General features: G+C 41.4%; 1 protein-coding gene across 1 annotated transcript in view; it reads left to right on the top strand.

Annotated features, from left to right (window-relative positions):
* Window positions 1–2,070: 2,070 nt before the first annotated feature.
* camkvl (CaM kinase-like vesicle-associated, like) overlaps window positions 2,071–13,501 on the top strand; it is a 48,539-nt gene continuing 37,108 nt past the window's right edge. Inside the window, exon 1 of the mRNA XM_086276795.1 lies at window positions 2,071–2,472. The gene's annotated coding sequence lies outside the window, so the exon portion shown is untranslated. The remainder of the gene's footprint in view (window positions 2,473–13,501) is intronic.

Here is a 13,501-nt window from a genome sequence, read left to right as displayed (position 1 = left end):
TGCATCTGGTACACTAGCTGCACAGGGGCTCAGAGGAAAGCACTCCAAGGGATCATTAACACCGCCCAAAAGATCACTGGCTGCCCTCTCCCCACACTGGAAGTTCTACACAACGCCCACTGTTTTAAAAAGGCCCAAAACATCATAAAAGACACCTCACATCCTGGCCACTCCCTGTTCGAACTGTTGCCCTCAGGCAGACGGTACAGGGCAATCAGAGCAAGGACTAATAGACTCAAACACAGCTGTTATCCAACTGCAATAACACATCTGAATACTACAAAAAAATGTCCATCACGCCACTCTTGTGTTAATCTATGCACGGTCTGAAGCATGTGTGTGGGAATGTATGTGAATGTTTTACTGTTACATCTTATTAGTATTTTAAGTATTCTATCTAATTTATTTATTGAATTTTATTGTTTTATTTATATTTTGATATTGCTAGGGATGATGCAATGATCGGGGACCATTCTTAATTTCGTTGTTCTCATGACAATGACAATAAAGTTTCTGATTCTGATTCTGAACTGAAGATCCAGCTACAGAAAACCAGGAGAACTGTTGCTCAAGGCCACTTTAAAAAATACACAAAGCAAACTGTAAAGAAACGAGAGGTGGCTCAAATATGTTGCACAGCTCTGTATTTTGAGGAAATAATAATCAGTCGTTGACATCACCTGGCTGGCTTCCTGTAGCCACCCCTTGTGCATAAGAGAGCGGCTGAAAGTAGCTTCTACCTCCTGCTTTAAATTCCTTCACTGCATCGCTATCATGACTACGGTCATTCTATTACTCCCACCATTTTTCTTTTTGTAAGGTCCAATTCAACTTCAATTTTAAGCCAGTTGTCCTCACATTGTCTTCAAGCACTGTTTGATTTGATGTAGAACTCATAGTTGAGTCAATGACTGCAAGCTGCCCCTGAGGCAGTGAAGAAACCGAGAATCACAAAATTCCCACCACTGTTTTGCAGTTTGTGCAGCTCTTGGCATGATCCTCACTAATGTGACTGTATGCTTACATTTCTCCTGTTCCCTGAGATTTGACTGTATCTCTCTGTGTGTACGTGTGTGTTACACAAACACACCTATACACTCCTTTGTATGTCTGTATCCACAGCAAATGGAAGCGGCAGTAGACTCAAGGTCTCTTGTGAAAGAAAAGACTGCAAACACCTGGACAAAAAAACCAAAAGCATAATGCCACACACTGCATAGGTGTGTGTGTGTGTGTGTGTGTGTGTGTGTGTGTGTGTGTGTGTGTGTGTGTGTGTGTGTGTGTGTGTGTGTGTGTGTGTGAAGGCTGCAGGAACAAAAAAGGAGATATCTGTTGCCTCTGCATCAAGCTCAACTTGCTAACTCTTTCTCCTTCACACACATGCACACACACACACACACACACACACAGGCACACACATGCACACACACACACACAGACACACACATGCACACACACATGCAGTTCTTTTTTTTCTTTTTCCCCCTCAAACACACACATGCACAAACACACATATACGAGCAGGCAGGCGACCTCACAGACGCATAGAAACCCAGTATTTAGTTCCTGCGTCATTACAGTAGCCATCTGTCAGTATGCAGGCACACATACACGGACTTGGCTCTGTGTATGCATCCACTACTCACTCACACACACATGCACACTAGCCAGAGGAATACACTCACCCCAGGAATATCTCACCCTGGTGACCCTCTGTGCCCCGCACGCCCCGTTGCTTTGATTGATTTTCTATAAAGATTCATATTCTTGGCTCAATCTGAGAGGTGAAAGGCTTTCTTTCCCTAGTTTTCTCATCCATTGTTCTGTTTTTCTCCTTTCCCTTGTCTTTCTCTCCATCCCTACCCACGTGAATCTGTCTGTTTGTTTGAGTCTGCCAAAGGCTGATGTCATTGTCCACCAGCGTACTTCCAGTGCGTGAGATGAAATGAATGTTAGATATAATCCCACGGTTTTAATCCGGGCCACTCCCAATCCGCTGCCTGCACACACCGGACAGCCGGAGAAAAATCTTATGATCAGCACAGTTTTGTTTAACCGTGAAAGCACGCAGTGTTTGGAGAGGAGTGCGGGACACACAGTTGGGCCTCGAGCAGCCTTTAAAAATGATCTCACATTATTCAAAGATGCCCACCTGCTGTGCTCATAGAGAGAGGGAGAGAGAAAGAGAGAGATGAAAGATTATTTATTTCTCATGGGTGGGAGACAGTGAGTGAGCGAGCGAGCGAGTGGGAGGGAGGGCGGCAGTCAGAAGCAAGCAAACTAATTCTCAGACAGTCGTGCCAGAGCAGGAGCTGCAGTTCACCTCGCTGACTCTGTCGGTTTAAAAGCCATTTTAAGTGTTATTCAACCATTAATTTATTCCCAAGTAACAAGTAGGACGATACTTTCCATTTTGGACAGGGGGCTTCAAACACGCGCACCCGCACTTCTTCCGAGCCGCGACAACTCAAGGTAAGGCTTCAAACTTCAAATGACAAACGCGAATTAATTTCATGTCTCCGTATTGTATCCTGCGTGGCTGCTAGGAAGCAGTAATTAAATAAAAGATTAGATAAAAGAGACGCTTTCTTTCCTTTTCTCCTGGCGCGCTGCTTCTTCGGTTACTGCCGACGTGCGCGGTGCAGCCAGCGTGCGTAAAGCAGCTGCGGCGATAATCTCCAAAGTGGCAACCAGCAGGACTCATACAGCGTTACTGGCTTCTTCTCGTCCCATAATGAAAACAGAAGGAACAGATTACATCTAACAAGTAACAACGACTTTTTTAAAGAGTAATAACAAACGACGGTGTTGGACGTTTGTAACTTGCTGCATTAAGTTTTCGTCCTCATGCTACTGAACCTTAAACAGTTCTACAACAAAAGTCTGGAAAATACGCTTAAGGAAAAGTGAGAGCGTTCAAAGCTCTTCGTCAGAGAGGTGTTTTACAAGTGCAGCTCATCCTTTTCACGCTCCCAGCACAGCAGCTGTATTAGTTTTGAGTAAAATTAAGAGACTCCCTTAGAAGAAAAACAACCTAAAACCTTCACATATTCATCCTCACATCCTTTCTCTCTCTCTCTCTGCTAAACCGTATCCAGCTCTAGGTTTACCAGGTTTTTTCTTTTTCTAACCATGCATTTCTACACTTACTAAGTCAGCATTATGAGTTTTATGCTGAATCAAGGCGGCTGATTACGTTTAAAGTGGGCTTTTCAAATAAGTGATTATGCTCAAATGCTTTGAGAGTGACTGCAGAAATCATTTAATGTAGTGGCCAGTCACAGCCTTCACAGAGCACCACTTTTTCATAAAAGGGACAGCAAATGCAAATGTACTGTTTGAATAATTTTATTCAAATATATTGAAACCGATAAAGAGTTTATTAAAGACACAATGGATAGTACATCATATTTAATTTTATTTTTTATGAGGCCACCCCCTGCTGGCCTCATTAACTTCATTAATGTGAGAGAGAAATCCATGTATATGCTGCTACACTACTGCACCCCAGAGAGAGACAGAGTAAAAGAGGTTGCTGAGCTGAGAAAGCAAACACAGTGGCCAAGGAAAAAAATGTGGATGTTTACATATTCATCTCATTTGACTTGTAAGGGTTGCTGTGTATTTCCCAACACAGTTTCTTTTACTCTCTAGATTTAGCGCGCTTTGATTTTATGTAACAAGGCAAAAAATAACGTTTCAAGCATCACATCTCACACAGTTCACACCTGCATGCTGAGCTGTCAGCTTCACAATATGCACTGTCGGTATAGTTATATATATAGTTATAGTTATTTCTTTATTCATTCATCCTTCCAAGCCTTCATTTCACCACCCACTGCTCTTTCATTTGTGGCCACTGTCCCTTAAACCTGTAAATTTTTTAATGCATCTCTTGAGACCTCGTTTAGAGTTTGTAGAGAAAAGCTCCAGCCTAAAGCACAAAAGGCTTTCACATCGCTTGTGAGTTTTGTCATTGTATTGTTCATCGTGAAAAGGCAGCCGTGCTCGGATTTAGCTGGACAAGCCAAAAAGCTGACAAGCCAACACTTCACGTTCCCAACCAAACAAAGGTGGTTTCACTGATACACGGGATGTGTGTAATCAGGTGTATCTGTGTGCATTTACTTTTTTTCGTTGTTGTTTTTTGTCAGTCACCAACCTGCTTTTTTGATAATGGAAGCTGCGGCTCAGGTTGTGCCCTGCATCCAGACAACAGCGAACGCTGCCTTTTAAAAGTCAGGTTTCATTTTGAAGCTTTTCATCCGGCGGACCTGTGACATGCAGTCAGAAATGTTTGCAGAACCAAGGACGACGAGTTGCGTATAAATCAGCTTACTGTAACATAAAAACTGAGATATAACATTTAGTCATGTGCAGTTTATGTGGCACGTAACTGTCGGGGACACAGTTTAAATCTGAGTGCTGACCTGCTTTACCTCCACTGAGCCTTTTTATAATTTGATCACGTTTGTTTGGCTGTGAGCTTCTTTTTTATCTTCAGAATATATGAAAGCGAGTATTTTTATGTTGTTTTTGAAATATTTTAGCATTTCTTCAATGAGAAACTGATTGTTTAAAATTGGTGCACTTTGCTGGTGGGTTATAAACAGTGTTACACAACACATACTGTATGTTTCGCTTCCTCTGCTTTACCTTAAACCAGAAGGAAGGATTGCTTGAAATACCGACACATCAGCCCAAGTATTTCTTTATGAAGCGAAAGGTTAAAGGAAATGTGCAACTAAAAAGGAAAATCCTTAAATATAGAAAAAGTAAATGTTGTTTATTAATAAGGGTGGAGAATGTTGGGGAGAGAGCGCCGCATATCCGGTTTTATCTGCCCCTGCAGGCAATTTTACAGATTTATGATTTCATCAATAGCTGACCTAATAGGTAGATGCTGGTGTATTGTGGGCATCAATATCCCATTATAAAGTAATGGTATGCCATAATAGTAGCTGATAACTGTGGATGCTGTAAACACCCTCTGATTCTGGTTGATTCTGAATGTTTCCCTCTGAGTCTGCTGCTCAGAACAGAGTCGCAGACTTTGGTGCAATCTGTAACGGCCATGTCCATGACCACAGAGCTTTTCCATCACGGCAGCCCTCACAGATTATATATGGTGGTTGCAGGAGATCCATCAACATGACTTTAAGGACCCTTCGTGTTCGCTCTCTGTCACTATATTTGGTAGGCAGTAATGATCCTTACGTGCCCCCCGGGACTTGTTGTCATGAAGAATTTGGCAGTGTCTGTGGCAAACACCGGGCTACCGGAAAGTTGAATAGATAGAAAAAAGTTTGACAGCAAATAGTCAAATCAAAAACTTGTTTTTTTTCCTGCACACATGCTACCTATGTTACATAAGCATGAGCTTCAGGATAAACTGCACACACAGCATATGCTTGTGTTTTTTCTCCTTTACTGAGTTTGGTGCCAGAGGTTTCTAATGTCCTGCCATCCTTGCTCATCTTCTGCCATCCTGCTCTCTCATACTCCCATGTCATCTGCTCTCTGAGTCTGCAGCTGAGCCTTCTGTCCCTTGCTGAACTCTAAATGTCTGTCTGTCTAGTTATATATATATAGCATTACTAACATATGATAACGTGTCAAAAGTACATATTATAATATATGGCTAATGCAGCAGAATACAGGACTGGAAAATGAACCAGAAAAAAGCTTTTGGCCATTATGGAAAGTTACCTCTGAAAATTTTATAACTTATCCTGGAGTTTTACTGGTCAGCGTGAAGTTCGAGGGCAGGCTGCCTTGATTGACGGGTTTGCAGACACACAGAGTTCTAGGGAGAGAGAGACAGACTCTGTGCAAGGAACAAGTTTTGTTGCACTTGGCTGAACACGGCACAAAATATGTAAAAACAAAGAAAAAGATGTCAATTTGCTAAATATTTTCAATTTAATAAAATATGCAGCAGCAAAAAAAACTACTAAAAAAGTGGTCTGTGTAATATAATACAGAAACATGGTATCAGTAGTGGTATCAGTCAATTTTCTTCAGTTATCTAGTTTACTTCATGCTAATTAGCCCGTGCAATGTGCCCATGCTATAGATGTGGTTTGCTAACCAAGCTTGCCAGGTTCAACTAATAACCTAGCACCTCACCTTTTTATCCAGATATGGTAACTTAAGCCAACACTGCAGCTTCAGAATGCCCAATGTCTGATGCCATGGTGCAACCTGATATCACAGCAAAGCATTTAATAGACACACCAGTCCACCATGTCCATTTCACACTTTGCCTCTCCCAAACATGAAATGTACACACGTGCAGAAGAGACGCTTTATTTCAAGCCAACATGAAAATAATCACAGGAAAATGTTTAAACAGACATTATTAACACATTTACATATATGGACATATTAGCCGACTAGCTTATTCATTTCTCACAATTACCATGGACTGTACTTAATATGTTTTTAGCTCACTACCAGCTTCATGGCTTTACAAATATTATCTCTCCTTGCTGGAAATACATCTTCTCCATGTTTTGGAGAGGCAAAGTGTGAAATGGACATGGTGGACCGGTGTTTCTTTTGCCGTGATACTGGGTTGCACGGTGACTGCATATTCTATTCATTCGTTAATGTACAGCTAACGCAGGCGATCCAAATGAAATGCCTGATGTTTCATCAGATGCAGTTCCCCTTGTGAGATTAATATTCTAGTTATTGTGCATGACAATTAATAAACTGATGCTCAAATAGACCAGACCACAAATTTCATCTGAATTTAAGTTCAGTTCATAAAAAGGTATGTAGTATATGCTGTACTAAAGTATATACAGTATTATATGATATAATAGGGCACTGTCTATACTAAAATCACAGATGTCATCTACAACCTGAGATCTGCTGCTGTCAACTGGATTGGATGGCTGAACATTTCTCAGAATATTTGTCCTTAACAGAGAAAGGCTTAATATTAATATTCCAACCTGTTGTTAACAAGTGGTAAGCTCAAGGCTGACAAATAAAGCCATTGTAGAAGTGCCAAAATCAGTTATTTTAATGGCCACTCGAGTGACTCCAATGACCCACGTCGTTGTAATGCCAAACTTCTGCATGTCCATGCAGCATTTTTACAGCCAGGTGCAAAAAATAGACTCATCTCTATAGTTAATTTCCCCTTTAATAACAACTCTCTGTTGTTAATATTTTCTATAACCTATCCTGTGCAGTACTTAAAATTTGGTTTTGATTGACAGGTGTGCTGACACTGGCAGCTGTAGCTGAGCTGTCACCGCCACTGAACTGGACCTGTCAGCTGTGTTTGTGCTGCTGGCACCCTATGGAGGATTTTTATTTAAAGGAATTATCTCATAAATAATATGGTCTGCTATGAGATAAAGAAAGCTTTTATTTGGACTCCAGTGTCTGTGAGGGAGATTCTAGCATTTTCTTAAAGCGTTTTCACATCTATAGGTTGTTTACTCTGGACCAAATCAGTTAAAGTTTGTAAACTTATAGCTTTTCCCAGTGATTTGGTTTCTTTTCACATAGAGAGGGAGAAGGGTTTGCCACTACGAACCATGTGAGAATGTTGAGTCCGCTCATTGGACAGATGTGTCTGGGTGGGAGCAGCAAACATAAATGCAGGAAAAAGCTGCTGTGGACTACTGGAGAAAATGAAGAATGAAGTTTAAATGGTAAATGGTAAATGGCCTGTATTTATATAGCGCCTTACTAGTCCCTAAGGACCCCAAAGCGCTTTACATATCCAGTCATCCACCCATTCACACACACATTCACACAAGTTTACTTTACAGCTAGTTGCCAGCCTGTGCACACCTTTGCACATCTATAGTAGACATCCCAGAATACAAAGCATACGTGGCTATGGGATGTTCTTTATCTCAGACTTGCAGCATACACCGTGCAGTTAGTTTGGATCAAGGTCAGATCACATTCACACCATAAACTTAGTAATTCTGGAGTTTATTTGCAGTTGTTTCGGGCCACATCCTAGTGTGCTTACTGTGTTCATATCTGCACAAATGAACCTCAGCAAGGGGGAAAACAAACCACAGTTGTAGAACTTTAATTATCAGCTAGACTATCTCAGCCTGTGTGACACAGTTTATGGATGTTACGTCTGTATCTTATATGTAATCTATGACTGTCAATCGATATGGCTGCTGCAGGTTGGAAAGGGAAGTGCTTGAAGTGGGAAGTGAGAAGCAGCTTCACCCAAACTTGCTGTCCGTCACATTGAATGGCAATGAGATATTTTTCTTGAAATCTGATTCCTTCCTAGCCAATAAAAGGGGGCAGTTATAAACAGCAGAACCGGGAGATGTCATTCTAAAAGAAACAAGCAAACAAACTGCTAACCTGCAAATGGAAGAAGCTGAGGCACTTTCTCTCCTTTCTCTTCTTTCGGCCGCTCCCTTTAGGGCTCACCAGAGCGGCTCATATGCCTCCATCTCGCCCCGGCATCCTCTTCTGTTACACCAACTCTCTGCATTTTCTTCTGTTGTATCCCTTTTTCCTTCCTGCCTGCGAGTGCATTACTCAATATCCTCTGTCCAGTATCTTCTATCCCTCTGTGTATGTCCAAACCATCTCAGCCTTGCCTCTCAAACTTTGTCTCAACCTGAGCTGTCCCTCTGATATTCTCATTTTTAATGCTGTCCTTCATCCTCACTCCCAGTGGAGCTAAGAAACACATTGAATAGTTTTCAGTAGTCTGCTTGATCTTACTTAACTGTAGAAAATAAAAACTAAAGTGCCTGCTGTATAGATTGTCATGCTGCGCATTTGTAAATCAAACCCTGGGAAAAAAAAAAAAGTGGATAAACTGCAGCCAAAATATTTATGCCAAAACCAAATCCTTGGCCCAGCAACGTGTTCGCCAAATCTGAGCCAAATTCCTCTGGAAATATCTAAAATGTAGATTCAGAGATAATAAAAGAGTTTCACCACATTTTACCAATCCAAAACTCCAAGGAAGGAACAGCTGTGTTCCCCACATAAACAGACGCACCTACACACACACATAGATGTGTTTTCCTCTCTGCAGTGGTAAAAAACATCAGAAAAACAGAGAAAACACAACATTTAAAACTCTGACTAAAAGAATCAATAAAATTCTACCAATGCGTCTGATACCTTCTGTCAACCTGTGCCAGCGTAACCCTGCAAAATCCTCACTGACTCATAAGGACAGAACGAGATGGATAAGCTCTCGTAAATGTGACCAATTTACTGCAATGTAAGATGAGCCGTGTTGCGCTGATGAAATTAAGTCCAAGGTTTACGTATAGAGAGGGTCAAACAGAGAAAGTGTATACTTCCTGAAATGTTACACAATAACACTGTAAATATGCTTTCTCATTACTCTGGTGTTTTATGCATGGTGTTGTTTTATGGCTTATATATGACTTCATTTCATTTTAATAAAGTCTATTCATTTTACCCAAGGCGATAGCAACACATCTAATCTACACTGCTTTCTTCTCAGTGTTTCAAAAGTTCGCTAAGAATTACCCTCAGTAAGAAAACACAGCATGTTTGCTGACCTTTCTCAAAGATATCTGACTTTTGCACTAAAATATACCAACTTGAAAAGACAAGCAAGAGACCCTCTCAAGGCTGGATGTTTGCAGGCAGCTTAATCATACAGATAAAAGATGGTTTTTCTTCACTTTGTTGTGGGATACTTAATTAACCAGTATTCAAGGCCTTGTAATATATGGAGAGAAACTATGAATTAGTAATGAGTTATCCAGTCCCCGGTGCTCTCCAGTGTTGGAGGGAAAAGAGAGAGAGGGATTTGAAGCGACAGGGAAAAAGGGGGACATGGAAAGAAAAAGATAGATTAGAGCGAAGGGTAATACAGACAGAATGGAGACAGACAGAGAGAGTACTTCATTAGAGCGGCTTTCATTACAAGATCCTGTGTATATTGTCCTCTGCGTCTTCATCTGTCATTTTTCCATCTCCTCTTCCCCTCATTTTTTTTCTTTTCGCTTTTCCTAATATTTCCTTTCTCAGCTTCTCTTCGATCATCTTTCTCTTCAACCTCAGGCCTGCTCTCACTTTCCTCTGTCTCATATTTTCTCCACTTCTTCATATTTATCTATGTCATTACACTGCTGTGAGAAGAACTGCACCGGCCTTGTGGGACGAAGTGGGGAGACAATGAAACTCGTGTCGTTTTCCCTCCACCAAATAGCCCTCTGGAGGCCAAGCAGCAATCTCTAACACACATCATGTGGCCCAATTTTGCCTTATCTGAGCCCACTCACCTGTTCGTCGGGGTTTTACTCGTGCTAGTGAAGACTGAACAGAGCTAAAACCGGGGCCCAACATTTTCTTTGAGTTCAGCAAAAAAAGAGTCAAAACTGGGCTAGAATCTGGGCCAGCAAACAGGCACAGATCAGAAAATGACACAAAGGGTGCAAATGGAAAACAGAAAGTTCCCCACCTCACCGACTGTAGTCCTTCACCGCTGTAAAGATGAGACTATAAAGAAAATCCAGAAGTACCATCAAACTTGCCCATAAGTGTCATTTACTACTTCCTCGTCATCATAAGGAACACTCATTTATTGCTTGCCCTATTTGGGATTCATCACTTGTTTTTCCTTCACCAGCCCTGTCTGCATCACCCCTTATGTAACACCCCAAGCTGTCGTAACGATGGATCCAACAAGCCACTGCATCATCAGGCCTTCAACTGTTGCTCCCCATCTGATCGTAATGATGGCTGCCAGTGCTACTACCCCTCACATCCTGGTAACTGTCCCCCTGAATAGCACTATAGCAGCACAGCACATTTTAATTGAAAACAATTATGTTAGGGACTTTGAACCAGAGGGAACGGTTGGCGTAGAGGGAGACAGATGCAGGCAATTAAGCATACTGGGAAAATAAGGTAAATTTGAAGTGCTGATTTCATTACACCAGAGGGGACACACTGAGTGTCTCCACTTTCTGCACTGTGGCCGAATGCATGGATGCATGTAATGTATAGTGTTTAGTTTCAAGGCAGCTTCAAGAAGAATTACAAATAAAGAAATTAGGAATCGCTTTTGGATCGTTCAGCAGCCGACAGACAACTACGGGCACGGTGGGATGGTGGGGGGCGTTCAGAACTGATCCAGATTTATTGGCTCAGCTGGCCATAAAAGAGGGTTTATCCTCACATTGCATTATGCAAGCCAAAGTCTCTGCTAGCTACAGGTGAAAGATGACTGCTCGGCAGACGCAGATTCTCCCAGTATCTCGCTCCTCCTCCCTCCTCTCTTTTCTCTATATTGCCCTCTCTTAGGATGGATGAGTTTAATACTGAGGTGGTTAGAAACAGAGGCAGATTTCCTCAGTGAAGTTCATTCTTTATATTCTGAATGACTCATGGGATGAAAATCAAGCCTTCTCCTCATCCTCTTGTCACCCAACCATATCTCCTTCCTTTCCTTACCCTTTGGCTTTTACTTTTTCTTGGCTTCCCCTCTTTGTTGTCTGTGCTCCTGCTATGCTCTCTCACTCTGCTCCATTACAGAGGCTCCCCGGTGATTACTTTAATGCATCTAGCCTTCAGTAAGAGACACTCAGATTTTGAAAGGTATTGATGGTAACAGATATGCCTGGCCTTAAAATCTTCTACTCACTTCACATATTCACTCGCTTTAAGCAGGTGCATCTACATGATTTACAATCCAAGCTTGGAAGTATTTTTCTATCCTAGACAGGATGGAAAAATACTTATAGAATTGTTGTTTTTGTAATTATTATGTTGGAAAATCCAGTTTAAAGGTTAGTGTGAAATAGAGCACATTGGTGCTTTGTTTGTGCCAATGATACACAACCGAGCTCATCAAAGAAAATGTCGTTTATATTAATGATACATTGGCAACATCCTGCTTCCAGCTATTTATCTCCACTCTGTCCTTATCCAGAGAGAAAGCACTGTTAGTGCTCTTGTTATGTAAAAAGGAAAAAAAGAGAAAAGTGTATATAGTCTAATGGCTGAATAATTGAACATGTCAGTATGCATGCTGCATAATCCATTCACAAAACTGAAAACCCTCACAAATATTGACAAGTGGTCTCTTGCTTGCCTTTAAAGAGACATGGCACTGAGCGAAGAAACAAGTAGCTGCGGGGGAGCAGGAGATAACTATTGCAGTCTGGCTCATCAAAAACAGCAATAGCAAGAAAAATGGTGAGAAAGCAGCTAAATTGGAGAAAAGCTAGAGCATACTCTGCCTTTGCTCTGACCTGGTTCCAGTTAATCCGCCTACTTTACAAGATGAACATTACCTCCTCACTGTATTTATAGAGCCTGTGTGTGTGTGTGTGTGTGTGTGTGTGTGTGTGTGTGTGTGTGTGTGTGTGTGTGTGTGTGTGTGTGTGTGTGTTTAAGCTGTGGGTATGTGAATGTGATTCTTTTGTTCTAGGTGTGTCCATGATTGTAGAGTAAATGAATTCACTCTACATTCATGGAAAGTCTGTTTAATTTTGGGGCAGCAGGTCTGATGGGGAAAAAGACCCACCGTGTAGTCACTGCTTGCTTCCTTAATGCTGAGTTTCTATAGTTGTTAAATACCTCCTCCAACAAATTTCTTTAATTAACAGAATTAAAGTTTCTGTTCAAATGCAATGTGAGAAACTAACACTGGCTGAAGACCCTTCCTGGGCCTTCTTATACAACAGCTTATTTGTTATCCTTTTCTCAGAAAAAGGTAGAACTTGATGGAACAATCGAACTTGATCCTGAAGCAGCCTGACGGTCTTTCCAGTTAGAGCCAAGGAGATGGTTCAGTCAGCACTTGTTCTTTTTTCCTTCTCATCCATGTCACACGTTTGTGTTGCAGATGTCAATAAAGGTGCAGTCATGGTGCTTATATATATAGTTAGCTCTGATGAGGAGGATCAAGGGTATTTGTTTTAAGTGGTAAAATATGGCAATGCATGAGTGCCAGCTAAAGACAGACTTGGTGTATTTCCCAGGAAAAGAAGTCAGTCTGGTATAAGTTCATTTTCTAGCTATAAGCAAGAAAGTACAGGCGAGGAGGAAGAGATCCAGAGTATTCAGGGGTCAGGGCAGCAAGTGCTATTCAATAAACGGAAATAGCACATTCATGTTAGGCTATTATTATGTGTCTTATTCCCATGCAGTACCTCCCTAGAGCAGAATATAGGATTCACCCACCTGTCAAATTCCACTTTAACTTTTAGCTCCCATAATAACCACTGTTAGCCAGAGATGTCGTTGTTTCTGTTAGCTTTAAACAAAAGGATATGTAAAGAGGGAAGGAATACTCTTTGACTTGATGGCTTGATTTCCATCATGTGTATACTTTAAAGGAGATTTGTCCCCCAACACAGCATCTAGTTTTAAAGCCATGACACCTTACATGCCAAACTGAGCCTCTTCTCAAACTATCAGCTGAATAAAGGTGCTATCACAGTACTAGCGAAAGCCCTCACTGAAAGACAACTCACAAAACTGGATCGTAGTAAAATGATTC

The sequence above is a fragment of the Aulonocara sp. 'chitande type north' Nkhata Bay genome, linkage group LG20 (assembly GCF_057382095.1).
Source record: "Aulonocara sp. 'chitande type north' Nkhata Bay isolate Kocher_YH1m ecotype deep benthic linkage group LG20, A_spYH_male_GT1.1, whole genome shotgun sequence".
NCBI classification, from domain to species: Eukaryota; Metazoa; Chordata; class Actinopteri; order Cichliformes; family Cichlidae; genus Aulonocara; species Aulonocara sp. 'chitande type north' Nkhata Bay.
This window is presented reverse-complemented; position numbering and strand designations above follow the sequence as displayed.